At 54.2% G+C, this 22003-nt stretch overlaps 1 protein-coding gene and 1 long non-coding RNA gene across 2 annotated transcripts in view; one reads left to right on the top strand and one right to left on the bottom strand.

Annotated features, from left to right (window-relative positions):
- pxb (putative Hedgehog signaling attenuator pxb) overlaps positions 1–15301 on the bottom strand; it is a 245006-nt gene extending 229705 nt beyond the window's left edge. Inside the window, exon 1 of the mRNA XM_076369798.1 lies at positions 13226–15301. The gene's annotated coding sequence lies outside the window, so the exon portion shown is untranslated. The remainder of the gene's footprint in view (positions 1–13225) is intronic.
- Positions 1–22003, top strand: part of LOC116423813 (uncharacterized) — a 141604-nt gene that overhangs the window by 51190 nt on the left and 68411 nt on the right. The gene's annotated exons all lie outside the window — the stretch shown is intronic.

Here is a 22003-nt window from a genome sequence, read left to right as displayed (position 1 = left end):
CGGAGACGACAAGCCGGCTCACGCCTGAAAGAGTCGCGCCCGAAATTCCCAGGCGATATCGAAAACTACCGCCGCCGCTGCTGCTGTCGCCGCGAGCCTGACGAGCTCGTAGATAACCGGAGCTGGCTTGCCTGCCGGAGAACGGAGTGCTCGGCGAGAGATCGTCGCTGGAAATATGTAAGAGCGCACGGTAGAATCCGTCGTCTACCCTCAGCGATTTATTCACCTCGAACGAGGTGGTAACAAAGAGCAGCCGGGTAAATCGAAGAATTCGTCTTCCCCGGTATCGCGTATAAACTAGCCTCGTCCCGGCCGTGGAGAGGTGCTCGAGCAGAAACAGAGGGGTCGCGGCGCGGAGAACCGAGGGGGACGGGTAATCTAATGTCATCGCGCCGCACACTCGGCGGCGGCAACTTAAAAGGGGGTGGGTCTCCCGGCCGGAGAGCGAATTTGCGCGCGGGAAAGGCCGCGTGCTTCCGAGTGGCCCACTCGAGAGAGACCGCTCTCGCGAAGTCGAAGGGTGAAAGGAGCTGGCCAGCGAGGCGTGTTCTCCTCCTTCCCCGCCGCGAGAAAAAAGCTGCTCCCTCCCCCGCCGTTTAGTAGCCAGATGCGCATACATCGGATCCAATCACGCGCGTTTATTTAAGCTGTGTTTGTTCGTCGGGCCCGAAGAAAAGCGCGTCGAGGAGGGTTGCTCGTGCCACCGCTATCGCCTCCGTGATGAGCCGGGATCGTTCGAGCTGCAGGGAGGTGGATCCCCGCTCTCCTTTTTAATCTTGTTTTCCAGCGAGCGCCGAGCGGGCCGCATTCAAAGAACTCCGCGGAAAAACGCCCGGCGATCGATAACGTCTTAGCTCCCGGTTTTTCCGCCTCCCGAACCTCTTCCGCCTCGGCGAGTTAGTAGTTCACGTTTGTCGGGCGACGAAATTTCTTAAGGTTTCGCGGCCTCGTTCCGGCAGGTACCAACTGTGCGGCTCCAACCGTGCGGAATGGGAGCTCGGCGCCGAAGAGTCTTCGCGACGCCTCGAAATCGAAAGGGACGATAACGGAGTTCGAGAAACGCGCTGCCCTCTCTTCCTCTCGGTCGCGCCGAGTCGAGCTTTCGTCCTCGCCGAACCGGTGTACGCGAGATAACGCGAACGAGATTACGTCATTCGGTTCAGGTCCGAACGACAACGGTTGCGACACGATGGGAATGCGACGACGAGCGTAACACCTCGAGGAACGATCGAATATCGCGCCACGCGCGTTTGCGTTCCGATAACGAAGGTGCGCTCATGCGCGCCCGCTGATAAACGATTGCCCTACCGGGAATCGTTGTGTCGAGACGGCGATAGCCGACACTGCGGTGCGTCTAACCGATAACTCGTAATCGTTCGACTCCGGAGCAATATTTACGGAGAGAGACACGTCCCGGCGATAGGAATATCGCTGCGTGGATGGAACAACGATCCATCGGCTACCAGTGTTTACCTTGGATCGATGGATACACGTCGAACGGAGATTACGACTGCCTGCTAACCGCTGAACGAAAGAAGGCGCGATAACGCGATCACGCGTGCGCCGTTCGATGATTCTCCGCTGGAAGAATTCTTTCGGATTCTACTAGACCTCTATTATTCGCAATCGCGTCAATTGTAACGCGCGGTAACGCAAAGGTAGTATAATACTAAGAGAAATATAGAAGCGTTCGAATAAGAACTCTCGTGGCGCGGTTTAATAGGGAAAAATAAGCGTTAATTGTATTGGATAATTTCTTCCGCGGGAGTATCAAAGGGTTTTACGCGGAGGACGTTCCCGGGGGATGAGAAAAGTACGCTGCGGTACGATTACTCGCCGAGAAGGAGCGGCGAGTGGGGAACTAAACGCGAACAAGGAGGGGAAATAATTTAGCGGCTTTGATAGCTCTTAATATGTCGAAAGGGACTGGGCGTGCCGGGATTAAAAAGAGGATTACCGGCCGGTGGTGTGGGGCACGGTCCGGCGTTGCTTATATCACTTAATTGCGCGTACCACCGCGTTAAAGGGAGTCTTTGACGAGGTCGATAATTACTTGTGTGAGTGAGGCGTGTACACGCCGTGCCGGCGGCCGCGGCGGCGGCGGCGACGACGACGACGACGCGATTTCGAGCATTCAAGCGTCGTTACTTTGATTATTTCCTAGGTTGCCGGTTGCCCGCGGCTAATTTCACGTTCGTTAGCTGCCCAAAGCACCGAGAGTAACGGGAAAGTTATTTACCGATCCGACGGGAAAGGCACGGGAACGTATGCGATACGTTACGTACGCTCGATTTACGAAATTGTTTCGGCTTTTTTGGTACGGCCGCCGCTCTCGCCTCTCGCGTTCTCTCCCCGGTTTCGTCTCGCTGCTCCCTCGGCACCGAATCGATTTTTCCCGCCGCTGGAAAATGTATACATTCGGGAAAATTGGAGCATCGAGTTTTTCTAGGATACACCGCTTACGGTTCGCGATACCGCAACACGCCGAGTGGCATTACGCTCTCCTCGAAATCTCTCTTGACCCGGTTCATTATATCGCGGCTTACCGGTCCCGATCGACTCGCCGAGAACGCACCGAACGTATCGCCTCGCCTGCAGGAGGCCTCGCAATTTCTAGACGGTTCTCTTTGGATCGTTAAGGGTCGCGTTACCGTGCGCGCCCGTTCTTTCGCATTATACGCTAGTTAAAATGCATTTGGAGCGCACTCCGGTAATTCGGCCCACCTATCGAGATAACTGTCGACCATTACCTCGAGCCGGGTAATATTATTTCCGAGATACGTCGCTACCAGGATCGACAGTTACGAGTGACTGTGAACCAGTTTCTGGCCGCTCGCGATTACACGGAACGGCGTTACACCGAAATTCGAGCTGGATTTCATTTTGCGGCTTGTTTGCGTAATGTGTCACGAACGACTTATCAGCGAGGCAGCCTCTTACCTTTAAAGTGTGCGCTCAGCTAGTTGTTTTTCGAAAGTCTGCAACGTGGCGTGGATGTTTCAAAAGAAATTCGAATTCGGAACAGCCATGCGTGAACGTTTCGAAAGTCTTTAATATAATCTAGGAGTTGGATCCGCAAGTATGGCCTCGGGTATCTTAAAAACCTCGGAGAGCTCCGGGCTTGTACGATCATGCCTTCAAGAGTGCTTAAGAAGATGCCTAAGAACTTTGAAGAGTCTTAAGTTCTCTGGACGCGCCTTCAAAAGACTGCGAAGCTACATAGTGTCCTTAGCGAAACGATCGAATCCTTGGACATTCCTCCGAAATCTCTCAGGATTCTATAACGACTTTGAGGACCCTTTGTTCGAGCGGAGTCTCCAAAACGCCGGAACCAAACTGAAAAGCACAACGAAAGTTACCCTCTAACGGACCGAAGGTATTTCAAGTTTTCTTGCCGCCGAAATATATCGTAACGTAGATAACAAGCGGAAAGAAATTCGCAGAAGTGACTTAGCACAGTACTTAACGCGTTAGTTGTAAATATTACAGCAATAACGGCGATAAAAATAATAAAACGATTTTTGCCACTGTATACGCGACACTTATGCTTTGACTACTGCGGACTTTCAGACGCACTATATTCAGTCGCGACGTGGACGGCTAAACTTTTCGTTAGTATATTCAAATAATTGAAACACTGAAGTCCACTACATTAAAACAATACTATGTATTTCTTGTGTTCTGCATTGAATTGTTAGTGTACGCACTAGAAGTTTAACATTAACGTTAACGTTTCGTCACGATACACCCTTCGTTTCTCAATTCACTTGTCATTTCTCTCTGAGTTAATTTAAAAAAAATATTATCTTTGTCTATTTATATAGTGTTAAGTATTTCTAACGTGTGCAAAGGTCTGATAATCCAATGAAGCAATAGTTTTAAGCGCCTATAGTATCGCAAGCGCGTCTTCTAAGCGCGTTTAGCCGGCCGCGGTAGTCAGAGGGTTGAACGGTAGGTTCGAACAGAAACATAATTTCCCCATTGCGAAGCAGCATTGATCGAATCGCCGTTCCGCGAACTCACATGTGCTTCAATTACACGGAATCGCGCGCGAGCCGGTATGCATGCGATCGCGTAACTGGAACGACGATGAAAGCGTGTCGGCGAGCGCCGGTAAAAACGACGGCTCGCCTCCGCCATCGACGTTCCTTTCGACGCCGCGGCGTTGCGGAACGAAAACACGGCGGCCGGAAATAATCACCGGCCGATTTATGAGCGTCCAAAACGGATGACGCGAATGGAATTCGTGAAAACGACGGTTCGCGTTCCGTTTGCACCGCGGCACGTGTGCGCGGGCCTGAAATCGGCGGAATTGTCGGCGGACAAAAGATCCGCGGCGCAAGAATCCATGGCGGCGCGGCAGCGGCGTGGCCCCCGGAATGGTTAATGGCCAGGCGCGCGATGGTTACGGGTGATTTGTGCACGATTGTTCGTTGTACCCGGGTGCCCGCGCGCCCGTAGAAATCGCGTGATCGTCGGTTACAGGCGCGCGCGCGCGCGCCCCTCGGACCGACGGTCGCTGCGGTCCCGCCGGTCGATAAATCGATAGTCACCGGCGAAGGTCAAATTTGCTTGGCAAATATTTCCAAAATCCGTTCGAATTTAATACCCATCGTGCCGGTTCCACTCGGCGAGGCGAGCCAATTGTCGCTTCGCCGGCATTGTTAGAGTATCGATATCGATCTCCGAATTCAGCGAGCTGTAATGCGAACGCTGGAAGAAACAGGAAATTCGAAAATGCCATCGTGAACGGTACCGATCTGCGATACTGTAAGGGAGGTTAAATAGATTCGATCATTTATAATTGATCCGCCTCAGATTTTTCGAGGTACTCCACTTCCCGGATCTCTGAACGATAGGAACGAACGGTCGTTATCAATGGCGCGATACACGAATTTCGGCTATCAATGAGAGAGCTTGTCGAACGCGATGGAAAGCCAGCGGCGGGGGTGGACGCGGATTCTTTGAAGCGGTTCGATCGCTCGAACGAGCTCGTTCCGAGGGAACGCGAAAAGCCAGTCGATTCTATTGATCGATTAGAGCGTCGACGCCGGATGCGCGGGGGAGGAAACGGGGATCGAGGTGAGGGTGGCACACATGCGCGTGTAAACATATAAAATCGTGTATTATATACGGTAACGTAACGTTTCCGGCTCATACATAGAGATGCGAGTGATTTCCATACATATCAGTTTCATTTCGTTCGGGCGTGCTACCCTACGGTACCACCGTGTAGCTTTCACGGTATCGCGAGGTTACAGGGCGACGGGGGGAGGCGTCGCGACGTAGGCGTCTAATCTATGGGCGTATCGACGCGCTCGACGTTTCGCCGGACCCCCCGTCGAGCGACAGATGTCGTGCTCACAATGCTCGTAACGAACGCGGGAAACATTATTATTTCGTTTTAATTCGATTTCATCGGCGCGCGGGCCGAAAAGTGGGGATGGGCAGCGCTTAACTCACCCCCCTCGCCGTTGTCGATCGATGCGCGCATATTCGTCGACTGCCACTTTCGCTACCGCCGCGCAAAACTCCCCGAAAATAATTCGAATCCGATCGCACGGGAGAGTGCTCGTCGGAGCTTGTAAAATTTTACACCGGAACAGAGACGAGCGAACCGATTCCGGGAGACGTTCGAGGCTCGCGGAGGAGTTAACGCGATCCACATACTCGAGCGGGGGAGGAAACGACGCTCGTCGTCGGTTAAATCCTCGCGGAAGCAGACGGCGGATGTTCTTAGAGCGAAGCCAGAAAATCGAGGACATATATCGAGATAACAGGGCCGCTTCGAGTAATTTTCGGAAGTGGCGAGGACGTCGGAAAGAGGAAGGCGGTAGTTAGATAATGCGATCACACGGACAATTTCCATAACTGCCATTGTCTTCGCGCAATCGCGTTCGACGGTGTCCCGCCGTCTGCGCGGCGAGCTTCCGCCGCGATTTTCTCCTGCCGCCTCTCGACGCTTCGATAAAGGCGTCCCACGGAGGAAGAGAATCGAAGCGAGGACTTCGACTTAAATCTCGAGTGAGCCGAACGTCGGGGGACCGCGGAGCGTGAAATAAAAAACGCTCCGAGTTTCTCGTCGTTGCGAAATGTTCCGGGCGGCCTTCGATTTCCAATCGCGCACCGCCCACGGCACCCGGATGCTAAGCGAGATCCATTAGCGTGGAACCTGCGATGCGCGGTGTTTAGCACGCGAAAATTGGCCCCGGATAAATCGGTGAATTCCTCTGGTTATTAATGACGCTTTACCCTTGGAATTCACCGGAGATCAGTTAGCTCCACTCGACGCGCGAGGATCTTGATTCCCCGTCGATCAACGGGGAATTCAGGGAGGCAGCAGGGCCGACGGGAGACCAGGCTGGAACCGAGGCGGACAAAACATCGTTATAAAATCGCATCAAAGCGTATAACGCGGGATCCCGTGATCCGCGACAAGCCGCGCGGCGACAGCTCGCCGAGAACCCCGCGAGCGTGATTGATTCCTTAATAATCGCGCGGAGAGGTTGCCCGCCGCCCCTTAGTCGGCCCGGGGTTCCGCGAGCAACGGGGCGGCTCGATAATGCAAATTTCTGCCGCGAGGGTGAGACGAGTGTCGGTAGTCGCAGTAATTATGTATGGGGTGTCGGCGAGCGGGGACGCTGCGCGCTGCTCCGACAACGCCGAAAGACGAACAGAGAGACCGCGGGGGTGAACGGGAGCGAGAGAAAGTAACGGCAGCCGGGGCGAGATATGTACAACCGGGCTGGGAGGGGGATGGGGTGTCACTCGCAGCTGTTTCGACCCCACGCCGCAGCGCGCGTTCCATCCCCAAAGCGAACGAAGGAGTAACAGCAGTCACTCGGTCATTAAGGGGCGTGATCGTTGTTTGATTGCGTAGGCTGAGCCTACCTTTTTCACCCCTTTCGATCCTTCCGCGAAAGGGGGCAGCCGAGAGTTTTGTTTCTGTACTTGACGGACTGTTTCGCTCGCGTGTTTCCTCCGCCGGCTTTATCGCGCGTGAAACGACTCTTAACAGCGAGCCGCGAAGGAAACGGCGGGGATACTTTCGTGTATTGCAGCGGGGAACGATTCGCGGAGTTCTTTGTAACTCTAATCTTCGGCCAACGAAAGATACTATCTTCCGAGACGATTCCGACTGACGGCGATTGCGATCTGTTGCGGTTCCTAGAAACGGAGGAAAATAACGCCCAGGTGATTTCATACGGTAACACCGCGATACTTGATATTTGATATTGAACTTAGTGTAATGCTTCCGTGTACGACAGATTGAAACGAAATAGCTTCATCATTCGATTTACGCGTGATTTCCAGTTTCAGAGAATACCGTCTGTATCTGATCAGGAAACGTTGAACGTTTCTAATTAAAAATCTGCGAGTGCAAAACGTTGATATTCGAGGAGTGGCTGAGCAAGATTGCGGTCGTCTGGGTGGCGTCATGGGAGCATCGGAAAACGCGATTCGAGATGCACGCATCCGTAACAACCCCGCGCGCCGACAGCTTCCGCAGTCAGCCCCCGATCATCCCGTCAGCCGGTGGTCGTTCGAGAGAATTTTTCTCCGCTCAGCGACGGTAGACCGGTGCCAATCCGGACGGCTGCGACCGGGACGATGGTTTCGCGATTCGCACTATTTTTGCCCGCGTTTTAACCGGTAATCGATACGCCATTTGCATAATTACCGTGGGACGAACGGCAATCTGTTCGAGCGCATCCATCTCCTCCTGTAAAAACTAATACCGTAAATGCGAGATTCTGACTGGTGCCAAATGCCGGTGCCGTCGGCGGCTTTTTCCCTGTGCCGTCGGCCATCCTCGATGAACGGAAAAAAAAGGAAGCGGGCGGAGGAAGAGGCGGAACACGAGCTCGAAATAAAATTCGCGAGACCGTGCACGGGGTTTCGCGGCTGCCGATACTGTTAATAATTTAAACGCGAGCGGCGCGGCGGGTCGGCAGACGGCTGCCCCGGAGTTCTCGGTTATTCGGTTCGTGTATCGGACGGCGTAAAAACCAACGGGGATAGGTTTGCACGCGATTCGGTCGCGCGATGTTTACGCATAAACGCGAACGATCGACGACGACGCGACGGCGACGCTCGAAAAGATTCCGTGCCGCGGATCGAAGAACTTTTGGAAACTTTCCAAAGACTCCGGCGGAAACGTGTCGCGCTCGTAAACGGTCTTTCGACTCGCGCGAGCGCGTATTTCTGCGCGCCGCCGCCCCCGCGACGTCCTCCTCGCCGCGAATAAATTAAATCGGCTCGCCGTTGCCCGTTGACGTTAAGTAATACCGACTCGCAGTTTACCGCGGCGGTCGACGCGCTGCGCTCGCCGGGCCTCGAGTCGTTTCTTATTTATTTCACGGCGAACGGCCGACAGTCGCGAGGATGTGCCCGCGAATTTTCACCGGTTCGGTTAGAGACGAGCGCGCTGGATCCCCGCGCCGGCTAGGAAATAAATGGTTCCATTCGGATGCTGTTGCCGCGTCGCTTTTACGAGCCGGGTATAACAGGCCCGCGCTACCGGAAATCGTATTTCGCGGTATTCCCGCTCAGCTGTGGAAACTTTAGAAGGGGCGTCTTAACCCTTTAGACTCGCGAGTACACGGCGCGATACGAGTCGACGAATGCAGCCGTGAGTTGTGTTACGACCGCGCGAGAGCTCCGAGCGCGAATGGTTAAGCCTGAAATTATTACGCGTTAACGTCGGGAGGGCTGGAACGCGTCGCGATACGCTGTTCAACTCGGGACAAATTTTCTGTATTACAAAGAGCACAGAGCGTCACTGCGACACTCCACGCGACTTCTGACTTTGTCCCGAAACTCGCTGTTGACGACCGGCCGCGCGTCGTCTGGCGAATGAGCGCGTTCTTAGAACCGTTCTAAACTCCGTTCTAAAACGTTTCACTTTCCATTCGACGCTGTAATTCCGCGTCGCTCGAGAGATCTTCAAGTGTCCCGGAAATATCAAAGAACACCGACGAATTTAACGAATGTCCCGAGTCACCCGGCGCAGCGGTTTAGTCGCAGTTATTCTTTCGGAATATTTTACACCCGCTTGCTTGAAATAACACTCCTTCCTCCTAGCGAAGCTTGCTTTCACCGAGTGGTAATTACATAAAGAGAACCCGGAATTTCACAACTCCCCCGCGGTAGAATAATTTGAAACCAAACTGTGCTACTTGTGGCTCCGCATTTTTTCCGTGAACGGTGCATGAGGGAAATCATTCCACGCTTCTCCGCCGCAACGTATCTAAGCTTGATGAACAGTTTACGGGCTGCGTATTTGCCGAAATTAATTCGGCCGGTGTCTACAAATATTGTACAGCGTACGCGTGTTCGTTGAGAGAAAATCAAAAGAACCGCGGCGTTTCGAAATTCGGGCTCCTCTGAACTCGAAACTCTGAAATTCCGAGCAACGAACGACTGGGAAGCCGTTGGACAGGCTGGCGGAAGATTTCCGTGGAACGAAAGACGTTGGGCCGCGCGCCAAGAGGAAAGAACACGGCGAGAGGGTGGACGGAGAAAGGCGACAAAAGTTGACTCGTAAAGAGAAACCAAGAAGCGACTAAGACCCGGGGGTCGTATGGTGCGGTCGGGTGTCGCGGCCAGACGGACGCGTTTCGAGGGGTTCGTGGGAGTTAAAGTTTCACCCGGTGACGACCGGGTCCGTCGGTCGGGTTCTCCGCGCGCCGATAGAGGACGGAGAAAAGAGTGTTTTACGATAAAACTGCTCGGATCCAATTTATCTGACGCGGGCGGGCGAGCGAGCGAGCGACGGCGGCGCTCGAGGAACCGGGTCGTTTCCGGGCTATCGTTCTCTCCCATTTTTCCATCGGGCTTCCCTTTCGGTTCCGCGCTTCGCCGGCACGTTTCGAATCGCATCGCCTCTCCCGAACGGACGGATATATTCCGCGACTGGTTTTCGGCTAATGGTGAACGCCGGGCCCGGTTTCCAGCTTCCATCACGGGACATTTACCCCGGCGCGTCGTCCAAACAGCTCTTCCGCATCGGATCAAGCCCGAAAACCGATGGAAGCATCTCGGCCGCGAGTAGGCGGTCGGCTCCCCGACCTCTCCTTTTATTTCTCCTCCCGTACTTGTTCCCTCCTATCGTCGCGAGTCAGGACGACTGCTCGACGAGCGCTCGTCGTCCCTCGAGACGAGTCTTCATCGATTCCGCCGAGCTTCCGAATCACCGGCCACCCAATCGCCCTCGCCGATATTCATTCTCCGACCGCCGGACGTTCTACCGTCGAAGATTAATCGCTTCCCGGTTAAACGGACAGCTCCGATTCTTTTGAATCGAGATTGTTATCGCGCCCTCCAGGTCCGACGCCGTCCGAGGCGTCCCTTTCACGGAAAAAACGTTTCATAAATGAAACTTTTTCCGCGATAAACGCGGCAGCGGCGCGCCACGGATAGTGGACATTGTCAACGATGGCGGTGGGGGCTAATTAATTCCTCTCTTTCCTCGCGATACGCCGGAAAAGCGACCGCAGGCTTAACGAGAAAGGTCGTAGATAAAGCGATGATTTATGCGGTAACTTGTGGCGCCGGTCGATCCGCGAGCTACGATTTGCTCCTATTAAATAATGTCGCCAACGGCGGGAAGCTCACGCGACGTTGACTAATATCCGCAGGAAGTCCATGATTAAGGGCTGCTTTACACCTCCGCGCGACCCTTGGATCAACTGCCCGCCCCTCGAGACAACTACGAGGGTCGGACGTCCGCGCGAGCGGAAGGCGATCGTTTCGAAGATTCGCCGACCGAGAATCGCGTTGAAAGTCGAAAGCCCGACGAGTGACGGCCGGAATGAAAATAAAAGATTCGGAAACGCGGCGTCGCGACGCTTCCTCTCGAACCGCCGCGATGAATTAGCGGAACGAGCATGTTTACACGATCTTTTACACGACCGTGGAATTCTCGTCGCCACGCTGGTTCTCGTGGAAGCCGAGTAAATCCTGCGTGGGAGTCGCCTCGCCTTTCTCCCGAGCGAAACACCCAGGAGAACAGACAATGCGTTCGCTATCTTGGCACGGCGAACCGGAGCTCCGAGAAGCATCTCGCCTTCAAATTTTCTGAAACACGCTTCCGAGCGTGCTCCATCCGACGCGCCGGTTAGATGTACGATAAACTAATAACGCTCGAAATTAGCCGAGCCGCGAGCTGAAAAGTTCATCGAGCTCGTCGAATATTCAAATTAAAATGGAGCGAAGCGACGAACGATGCAACTGCGACGCCCACGCGAGTCTGGTCCGATGCTACGCGATGAAATTTATACAAATCTACGCGACAGTTCCGTTGGCAGAGTCCAACCGTCGGTCGCTCGAGGGACGCCTTTTTAAAATCGCTGACAAGTAACGCGTCCTCTGGAACGGGCAACAATTCGCGCGACACGGCCGACGCGGCGTCGGATGACTTTCAATTAATTCTCCGGACAGTTCGCCGGGGAACGCGTCGTTGACAGTGGATAAACAATTATCGGCTCCCTTCCCCCTAACGAGGCAAGAATCCGCCGCGATATCGCGCAACGAACGCCGGCCGCGTTTTTATCGCTGCCGCGCGTATTTCTATCCGGCTGTTCGATAGTGGGCGGAATGCTATCTGCCGCGGAGATACTGGATCGTTCGAAGGTGACGGGGATCGGTGTCTCGTTACGGTGGCTCGCGTTAACGAATTCCGCGAGGATTTTCACGGCGGCAATCAGCGGACCGCGTACCGGCCTCGTTAAAGTCGCCCGATCGAAATATATCTGAGGATGGCTTTAATTTTCGCCCGTTATCGCGACGGCTCTCGCCTCGTCTTGGTGCCCCTCGGCCGCGGCGGCGCGCCGGAGGCTGGGGGGCCGGCGCGGACGAGTATTTACGGCGAGGCGCGTCCGCACGCACTCGAACACACGATATCCACGTAATTCCGGTTCGCCTAATGGAGATAAGCCGGAACGTACGACGCGGTTTTCTCGGATGGCGTAATGAGCGAGGACACGGAGTCCTTAATAATGCCCTCGAACCGTTCCCCCTCGCCGGTCTCCGGCGGCTCGTCGCCTCCCTTCCGGCCGACGTTCGGCGTCCCGTTCCCTCCGCAGCGAGGAGGGTCCTCCTCCCGACTGCACGGACGCAGGTGCGCCGGAATGGCCCGACCGACTCGCACAATCTGAGCCTCTCCACGGCTTTACGAGCGGCTAAAGCCGAGCTTCTGACGCCCCGAGCGTAAGGTTACTAAGCGCTCGGGGGAGATCCGATAACCCCTTCGCCGCGACATCGGTGACGAAATAATTAATCGCCGTCCGCAAAGCGGGACCGGATGGCCCTACCACCGCGCCGATGCTGATCCCGTATCAATTTTTCCTCGGGGAAACCGATCGTCGGCTGTTCTTAAGTCCATCGTGTCTGGCAGCTCGAAGCGTCGATGTCCGTGATCGGGACTTTAAGAGTGTAGCAGGTGTCCGTGTTTAGAAGTTCGCGGGCGAAACGTTCGAGAGGTAACTCGGGAGTTTGGTGCACGCGTTTCTCCCAGTGGCGAGGTCGAGCGGAGCTTCCTCGTCTAATTGAACCGCTCTAATTGCCGTTCGTTGCTTGTATCGCGGTCCTCGAGCCTGTACTCGATAAGGATTGTTCCCCGAGGGACGCGGGTCGTTAATGTGCAAACGATTAAAGGAATTTGCTTTCTTTCGCATCGGGGGGAAATGTTCCTCTATCGTTGATCAGCGGTTACAGTCGTTCTTGCGGAACAAGCGGATGAATAATCGTCATCGGTTCGAACGTACACGCGGAAGGAGCGCTGATAAGAAGGCAAAGGAGCAAGGGATTCGGTGTTCGAATCACAGTTCGCTGGTTCCATAGTTCGTTGAGTAAAGCCTGAAATCCTGTGCCAGTGAACAGTGAACTTCCAGCGCCGACTATCGGTGATACGAAAAACGCGAGACGCGGCTCGATACGAATGGAGGGAAGAATAACGCGGGGACTACTGCCCCGGAAGCTCCGACAGGCGAGGGTTGCGGAGTAATAGACCGGGAAATTCCAGGAAGACGAGCGAAAGATCGTGGAAAGCCGAGCGGCCGCGAGACATAAAGAAATTTCTGCCCCGGGCTGCGTCGGCATTTCCCGCGGGAGGAGGCCGCCCTTCGATATTTTCCCTGTAATACGCGAGGGGAAGAAGCAGAAGAAGGCGAAGTGGAGGGAATCGTCTTCCGGTTAATAATGGCGAGTTCTCGCTGCGACATACCTTTCGATCCTGAACGGAAGCGCCGTATGTCACGAGTGCGCAGCCAGCATTCTCTGCTCTTCTTGGAGTGTCCACGTTTCTCTCGGTCCTCCTCGATCCTCTCCAAGGAATCTGCGAGCGTACGGGTGCGATTCAACGGCGAGCATGCATACAGGATTCAAGTTCAAGGTCCTCGGTTCCCGCGAAGGACGAGCGACGGCCGAATTTCTTCGTCTCCTCGCTTCTCGCAGGAAACACGTAATCCGGAACGTAACGCGAGAGTGCTCTTCGTTTCTTCGCTCCGAACCTTGCCCCGAGTCAGACTCTTCTCGTGACTTTCTCCGGTGTATTCCTCTAGTTTTAGAGCAGCGTAACCTTGAGAAACAAGATCGTACGAGGGTCGTTTCTTCGAAGGATCCTCTATCTCCTCGACGATTTTGACAGCGAAACCGCGGTAGATCGTGCGCGTACGAAGCGCTGAAGTTCGTCGAACGATCGATAGAGCGACGCCACGATGGTTACGGTATAGATCGTTAATCGGGGCTCATTACACGCCGCTTCGATCCCCTGCTCTTCTTTCTTCGTTTCTCGCCGTTCGCCTTGCGAAAGGGCGATCGCTTTTATTACCTCTCACGGATATCTTTCCTCCTCTCGACCGTTCTCCGGCTGCACGGTTACTCTCTCTCTCTCTCTCTCTCTCTACCGTCTCCCTCCCTCCCTCTCTCTCTGTTTCTCTTCCTCTTTTTCCCTCTCTGTCTCTACGGCAGCCGATTACGGCGATTTTATTGTCTGCTCGAGATCGAGCTGTACCACCGTGGCCGGACGATCGGCCGATGTCCGATAAGGCGCTAATGCGCTAATTGGCAAACGAAGCCCGCGTATCCTATCCCTCGAGTTAATTATATTTAATTGTCGGGCCATTAATTGCGTCTTTAATTACCGGGGCGAGATACCGCGTGGTTGCTGCCGATGGCCGATGGCCGTCCGTGCTTGCTCCCGATGCCGGATATTCGTGCCTCGAAAAATTAACGAGCCGAATTAGACTGGCGCAGCGTTTCCACGAGCTGCGGCTTATTCAGTAGATGAGAGAGAGAGAGAGAGAGAGAGAGAGCGAGAGAGAGAGAGAAACAAAGCGAAAGAGATGAGAGAATCTCCAATTTCTTGTGTGTTTTTCCGTTTCCGCGAACCGTCTCGAACGCACTCGACGATGGATCGTCTCGTTAACGTCGGCTCCTCGTACAGGCTCTGCGAAGATCGCGGGCTATTCCGACGACGAACGGTTCCTCCAGCCAACTCGGAAACTAATTCGCCCGCTGTAACTCGGCGCCTCTCCGGCAATGGTCCCTCACAGGTTCCCGATGCGCTCCACCGGCTCCCCAGGAGGATCGTTCGTTCTCTTGAAAGGACTTTCACGCGGCGAAGGGTCGTCGTCCACTTTCTTCTCGTCGGGGTGGCGAGGGAGACCTTTTCTCCACGGATCCCGGCTGTTCCCCACGGAACGCACCGTTCTCCACGCGAAGTCCCCTTATTACGCGGATCGATCGGTCACTTTTCCTCTTCCTTTCACCTTCCGTCGCCGGGAGATCGCAGGTTCTCGAGCTCGCGTCGCCGCGGCCAGCTTTATTTACCCCGGCGAATTAACGGTACCAGCGATCGCTGGTCGCGCGGACCCGTTGCCTCGGATCCCCCAACGGTGACGAGGTCCCTGACGACGAATCCTGCGAGAAGGCCGCGTATCCACGAGCCGGGAGACTCGACGACGCACAATCTAGTTGACGCGAATGGAAACTCGAAGGGCGGTTCGGCTGGACCAGCGATCCAGCGATCCCGAGCGTCTCGGAGCGAGAGAACGCGGTTCGACTCGCTTCCCCGCGGCGGTGGAGCGGCAAGGGGGGAGGAACTCGCGACGCGGGACAGAAGTCGTCGAGTCGAACGTGTCCCGCGCGATCCGCTCTCGGCCAGTGGCACTGGTCTGGCAACGGTTCCGCGAGTCTCGTCGGAAACTTCTCGCCTGGTCCCCGAGTGCGCGGATCCGGATAGCGTCGCGGTGACGGCGGCAGCTCACCGAGAGAGGAGGTTACCCCGCAACGAAGCGGGTTCTCGGCACGACTGAGAGGCTCGAACCTCGACGCCGAGAGCCACCCCCGCGAGAGGGTGGCGGAGCGAGATACAGGGCGGCGGGCGGCGGGCCGGCGCGCCGGAGGGAGCGAGAGGGCACGCGGCCGGAGCGAGGGAGGGACCGCGCGCAGTCGCAAATTCGAAAGCCGAGCGACGATATTAATTACATCCTTTCCAGCAACGGAAACGAGACGAATCGAGCGCAGCGCGAACGCGAAGCGATCGTCGCCGCCGACGCGCGTTTGAAGGCCGCCGTTCGCTCGCCGAGAACCTCGACTTCGTCCCAACAGCGTTCGCACCGGGAACGCTCTTCCTACCGATCTCCCTGTCGAATCGCTCTTGTTCGCGCCCCTCGCTCGCGACGCACCCCTAAACCGACGGAGAATCTGTTCCAGCGTGGTCCACCAGGACTAAAGTGTTCTATGAATTCCAGTCACTCTCATCCTCCTTCCTATCATCCCGTTCTCTCCTTCTACTCTCCCAAGTTTCATCTGGCCGTGTGAATTTAATTCCCCGCAATTCATCCCCTCGGTGTGTTCGATGTCTCCCGAACCCCATTGATCGCGAACTTTTCGAGAAACGTTCTCGCTCCTCTTTAAACCAGCGAGGGGAACCTCCAGCCGTTACGTACGCGCGATATCGTTCGCTCGTCGGATAATCGAGCGCCGCTTTCGCGAACTTGAGGCAAGAGCGTCGCAGTGTCGCACGCGGATTTGCCTCGGAAAATATCGGTCTGGCCGGCGGAAAGTACAGACGGCGGGTGAAATGGAATGTTTCCGGTAGCGAGTGATCATCGATTAAAAACGTTCGCTTAATGGCCGGCTATCGACGGCCGGTTGATTCGATTATTTCGCCGGTGCGGAGGCCGCGGCCATATTCGGTCCGCGTGTCGGTCCTCCCTCGCCCCTCGCCGCCGCGCCCTTCGTCGGCTCGTACGCGCGAAAAAATTCAACGGCAGCGAGGAGGGGAACGTCGAGCGGCGACGCGCGATCACCGCGGAATTTGCATAGCGTCCGTTCGTTCTCGCGCGGGCGCGCGCGCGCGCGCGTCGATACGACGCCTTTAGTGGCACGTTGCACGTGTCGTTTGCATAGAAACTACATTTTATGGAGCCCGCTGTCGACGTTCGACGCAACGACCTCCGGCTCCTCTCTCTCCCGTCCGCTGCCTCACGGTTCTTATTGGCGGTTTTGGTAGCAAGCCCCGCAATTAGAAATGTACCGACCGCTCCCACACCATAAACATAGAACCCGTTGCGGCTTGCGCCCACGTCTTCGACACGAGTCGACTTGCCTCGCCGCGCGTGAAACTCGAACAATCGAGACACGCGTCTCGTTTCGCTCTCTAAGCGGGGAGACCAGATAGAGGCGCACCGAATATAGCTGAGCAGTTTGGTTCGTTGATAACTATTGAGTGGAAACTTTTGAATTTCTTTTCGGTAACATTTACTGCAACATTCTGCTTTATATTCGTATCTATTATGAACCGAAACGTTATAAAATTGCGCAGTTACTCGTTGGCTTCGGAATCCGTGTTTGTAATAATGTCCATTACTGGTTGGCTCGATAGAAAACACTTACTGTAACCCCTTCCGCTTTATATTTATAATTTTTTCGGGCCAAAATTTTGCAAAATAACGCAGTTACTCGTTGGCTTCGGAATCCGTGTTTGAAATAATATCCATTACTGGCTGGCTCGATTGCAAACAAGTGGTACATTCGAAAGCAACAATTTCTGCGAATTTGCAAACACAGATGTTTTGCTTCGAGTGTAGCCAACGGGTTTTCCGAAATTTTAATTATTGTAAAAGTAGCAAATATTTGAAGCGCATAAACCTGTTTTTACCCTCAAAAATTAGTTTCGAATGATTGTAGAAGGTAAATAATTCAGATGCGGAAAAATACTTCAGCTACGTTTCGGATTATATATTTCTGCTTATGAATCTACGGAAACCTTTGTCCCCGGGGTTGATCGTATTCTGTATTAAGAGTGTCCGAAGGGTTCTTTTTTCGTACGATGTCGCACGAAGAAATTATTCGACACGTATTTTTATCGAAACGTTCTGTTTCTTTATGAACGGAATACGTTGCAATAATCGAGAAAAACGATGAGAAAATACGGCGCACCCATCGAAGGCGCGCGTAACAAAATATACATTGAATTGCGATGAAAATGCTGCTCGCCGCTTCTGAGGAGATACATCGATGATATCGTAACAACGTGTCCGTATGTAACATTGACTTTTACCGTTTATATTTGTAGTATCGAGAATATTTATTGTAGGATGAATGGTTTGTTGTGCGTGCGTAAGGGCGACCAGGTCATATTGCGACGGACCGGCGCCGGGATGTTTGGGAAATAGTGTGACTGCGTTTAGACAATTTCGAGTGGCTGAAAGAATGCGAGGAAGAGTATCTGGAACTGAGCGACTGAACCGTGAGAAAAGTGTGTACGTGACTGCGTGAGTTTTGACCATGGACGAAAGATGCGAGTGAGAAGGGTGCAAGGGTGAGAAAGACAGAGCGAATGGGGGTGTGTGATAAAAGCGAGTGGAAATGCGTGCAGAAGGACACATTTTGGTGAGCGACAGTGGAGAAGGACACATTTTGGTGAGCGACAGTGGAGTAGAACATTTTTGGTGCGAGAGTCGTGTGTTGTATTTTACGTGTTGTCCGTATTATTTCCTTTATCTTATTAAATATATTATTGTTTTCCTAATTCTCTTTTTACTAAAGATCCACATTTTCAAATATCATCTAATAGTAAACCACCACCGGTATACTATATATTACTAAAATATCTTTCGCCGATAACAATGATATTTGCTCACTCGTATCGAGGTTCGGCCACTAATATGCACGAAATCAGGTAATTGGCATTATTGAGGTATCCTTGCCGTACACCGAAATCATATCCCCTGATGAAATACAGTCGTTTTAATCTTGCAACGAATCAATGGTAATGTCCCCAGCAATCGGACGCAGAGGATCGATTTCCATAACGAACAAATTCATCGAATTCATTTCGATTTGCTGGGACAATCGCATTTTCTGGCTCGCGTCGCGTTTGTCGCGGTAAAATGAGAAAGACGATAAAGCGACGTAAATTAGCAAAAAATAACTCGCCGAAAGATTGACGTGTAATCCCGGAAAACGAACGCGCCGATGGAACATCGGTGGCGCAAATGAGCCGCCGCGATTTTTTATCGCGCTGCCCGGATTCACCTCTGCGCGGCGAATAATGGAATTAGAAGTCGGGAAATCTAGTCCAACGAGAGACAATAATACTCCGGCCTGCAACCGATACGCGTAATCCACGCCGTGCTTTGCCCGGCGTGTTTCCGGTGGGCGTAGCGCATCGATGGTCAAATAAACACGGGAATCAAAGAAAATATTGTTTTCCTAAATATTGGACCGAGGCAAATAGACGTTACAAATAAAATGAGAGGGCTCCCGGCCAGGCTGTAAACGCGGCGAGGATTTACACCCTCGCTTCGCCGCGATATCTCCGGCCGATCCGACCCTGCGGACACTCTTCAACTCGATCGGGACTTTCGAAACTATTTTTGATATCTCATTTCCCGCGAAACCAAGCCCGAAGCGGTTTGGGAGTCTCTCCGACGGGGAACTTTCAATTTCCCCGCTGAAAAACCGTGTTACCGGCCGAATCGACGATTTTCGCGGACATCAGTCCCGAAGGAACGCTCGCCGCCGGACGTGTAGGTATTATATCTATCGACGAGCTGATCTCGATACGGCGGGACAATAAATTAGGCGGCGCTACGCGGACCAGGCTGGTACAGGCCGGTCCAAAAGCGCGAGCTCCGAGCGCGGCGTTGGGGAAAGTTATTACGCGACGGTCGGCAAACCACCCCCGCTCCCCGCCGCCCTTTTAATCCGAGTAAAAATTTCCCGCTGTTCGACAGCTTTCGCCATGATATTTTTATTCGGATTAAACCGATCGCGCCCCTGATAGGAGGAATGCCCGTGTTTACTCGCCCTCTTTGTCGAACCCCGCGCGCGTTCCTTTTCGGTGGCCGCTGGTGTTCGTTATTCCGTGAATCGCGCGTCGTCGTCGACACAGTTCGGACGCGTGTAATATTGAACTTTTTAATCGCGACGACAGCCCCGGTCGCAATGGACATATTAGATTTTCAAATGCAACTCGCGCGGTTTCATTCGGACGCGTCGTATGTTTAATTAAAATAATTTCCCCGCGACTCCGATCGGTTTTACCGGCGCGATTAAGCAATTCCATTATCGCGGATTGGTGAAAACAATGGGACAAGGGATCGAGTGTACAAACGACAAGCAATCCTTTTACCATAACGCGCCCCTTTATCCGGGAATGACTGGCCGAACAATGGAATGCGAGATTTCGTTGCGCCTTTGGTTCTCTTTCAATTGTACACGACACGTATATACGTCGAGCGACGAACGCTATCGGAACGAAGAAACTTCGAACGCAGTCTTCGAGGAATTTCCGAGTTCCGGTCGAAACGTTCCTGATAAATCGAGTCGGTCGTTTGGGGATTACTCGGAATCACATAGGAATGACTTTAATTAAATTTATGATGGAAAGAAACTGCCGAAGCAATTTCACATGCTCCTGCCCAATAAAACTTTCCCACCTCGGCGGAGAAGCTAAGGCTGCGCAGGGAAAGCGGAAAAAGGTTGGTCCGCGCGAAATATAGAAGACCGGACGATCGATGGTCCTCGGACACGCGATCCCCTCTCCCCCGGCCGCGTCTCCGTTCCTGAATCCTTTCCCTCTTCGCACGGTGGCTTTCTTCGCGGGAGGAATTAGTTGTCATCAGAAGAAGCGGAGGACCCGGCTAGCTGTGCTGCGCGGAGAGCGATAAAACGACGGGAGTCGGCTTAGCGCCCGGGAACAAAGTTGATCCGCGGCGAGGGCGTTTGCGGGATAGGATTTAAGCCCCGGTAGCCGGCACGTCGGTTAATTCGGTTCGCGAACGTCGGAATTCGCTCGGTAAATAGAAACAGTCCCGCGACGCTGTGCTCACGCGAGAAACGAAGGTTCGGATTCCCGTCGTCGGCGGAATGCCGCGCGGTGCTCGCCGAACGAGGAAGCCCGCTTTAAAATATAACGAGATTTATCGTCGGCCGAGCCGGAAGGAACACGTCGGGAAGAAATAAATGGGGTTGGATAAGTTGAGCTTAAACCGTCCAAATTGAAATTCTGCGTCATTGCGGTGCCGATAATTCCGGTTCCGGGGAACGGAAGCAGGCGCGAGCTGGCTGGCTGTAGCCAGGCTGGCCTGCCGGGTCCCCGGCTCTCGGAGGCGAGTCTCCTCTCCCGTCCCTGCTCCTCCTCGTTCGCCATCCTTTGCCATCGTTCGCCGGGGGGAGATCGAGTGACACGTAGTTAGGAAGGTAACTCACCTAAATCTCGATGGCCCGGTTTCCTCGGAAACCGGAGGCCCATAATTCTGCGAGAGCTCGCCGGGCTACGGAAGGATCCGCGAAGGAGGAACGCCGGTGTGCGGGCTTCGAGCCGAGCTGCGGCGGCTGCGGTGCGGGAAAGAAAACCGGAAGACAATGCCGGTGAGACGGGACCGGGTAGGACCGGCGGAGAGAAGACGCGACAGAAACGGAGGAAGAACGGAGGAGCGAACGGGAAGGAGGCAGGAGACACCGGCGGCCGGAAAAGATGTGGAGCTCGGAACGGGGAGAAAGAATTCCAGCGAAGGGGTGGTCGGGCGGGCCGGTATCCGAGGAAATACGGCGCGCAGGCGAATTCAACCGGTGGAACGGAAAGGAATAGAAAGGAAGCGATAGGGGACGGATGAACTACTAACCGGGATTGGATGCTCCCAGCGATCCCGGCGTTCGCGAGAAGCCGCAACGGTCGAGTCGAGAAGACGCGAACGAAGCCGCGCGTGGGTTAGGTCTAGGATCACCGTAGGGCCGACATTAATATCCATTATATTCCCCGACCGGGCAACCGTCCCTCGTCCTCGTACCGGCCCGTGCTCGTCTTCCTCCGTCCGTGCCTGCAGAAGCGCCGCGCCGCATCCCGCCGACCGTTTCGTGATTTATAGAGAAAGTTCGGCCCTGTGATTACCCGGCGAAGGCCGTCGAGGCGACAGTTGGCAACCCGTTCTTCGACCCGAAACCTTCGCGCCGCCGCCCTCCTACGTTTTCGGCCGTTATCTCGCTTTCCGTCATTCGCTCGAATTAGTCGAAATACCGGTTCCCCGGTCACGTCGTTATCTTCGGCTCGCGCTCCCGCCGCGTCGGAAAGAAACCGGCTACGATACGAGGGGGATGAACCCTCGAAGGGCTCGCAAATGATTATTGATCGACGCTACGTCGGTTGATAGACACGCCCGAATTTATCTCGCCGAATTTCACCCGCTCGTTGGACGATCCGAGAAATTAGCTTCTCTGCTAAAGTGAAATCCAGTTGAACGGGTTCTTTCTGTTTTTTTCCTCGCGTTCCTGCGTGCCGTGCGTCGTCGAACGGAAACGTTTCACCGCGTAACCGACGCTTGATGGTCTCCTATCCTCGCGCAGGCGATAAGGAATCGATGGATTTAAAGCCGCGGCGGCGGGGAAGCGGCGAACGCGGTAAATTCAGCTGGATCGAACGTCCTCGAGGACAGGTAACGTTCCCCTGACATATTCGGGACGCGGCGCGACGCGGCTCGCCGTGTTCCTC

Source organism: Nomia melanderi, chromosome 8 (assembly GCF_051020985.1).
Source record: "Nomia melanderi isolate GNS246 chromosome 8, iyNomMela1, whole genome shotgun sequence".
NCBI classification, from domain to species: Eukaryota; Metazoa; Arthropoda; class Insecta; order Hymenoptera; family Halictidae; genus Nomia; species Nomia melanderi.
The sequence above is the reverse complement of the archived record's forward strand: the minus strand, read 5'-3'. Positions and strand labels throughout refer to the sequence as shown.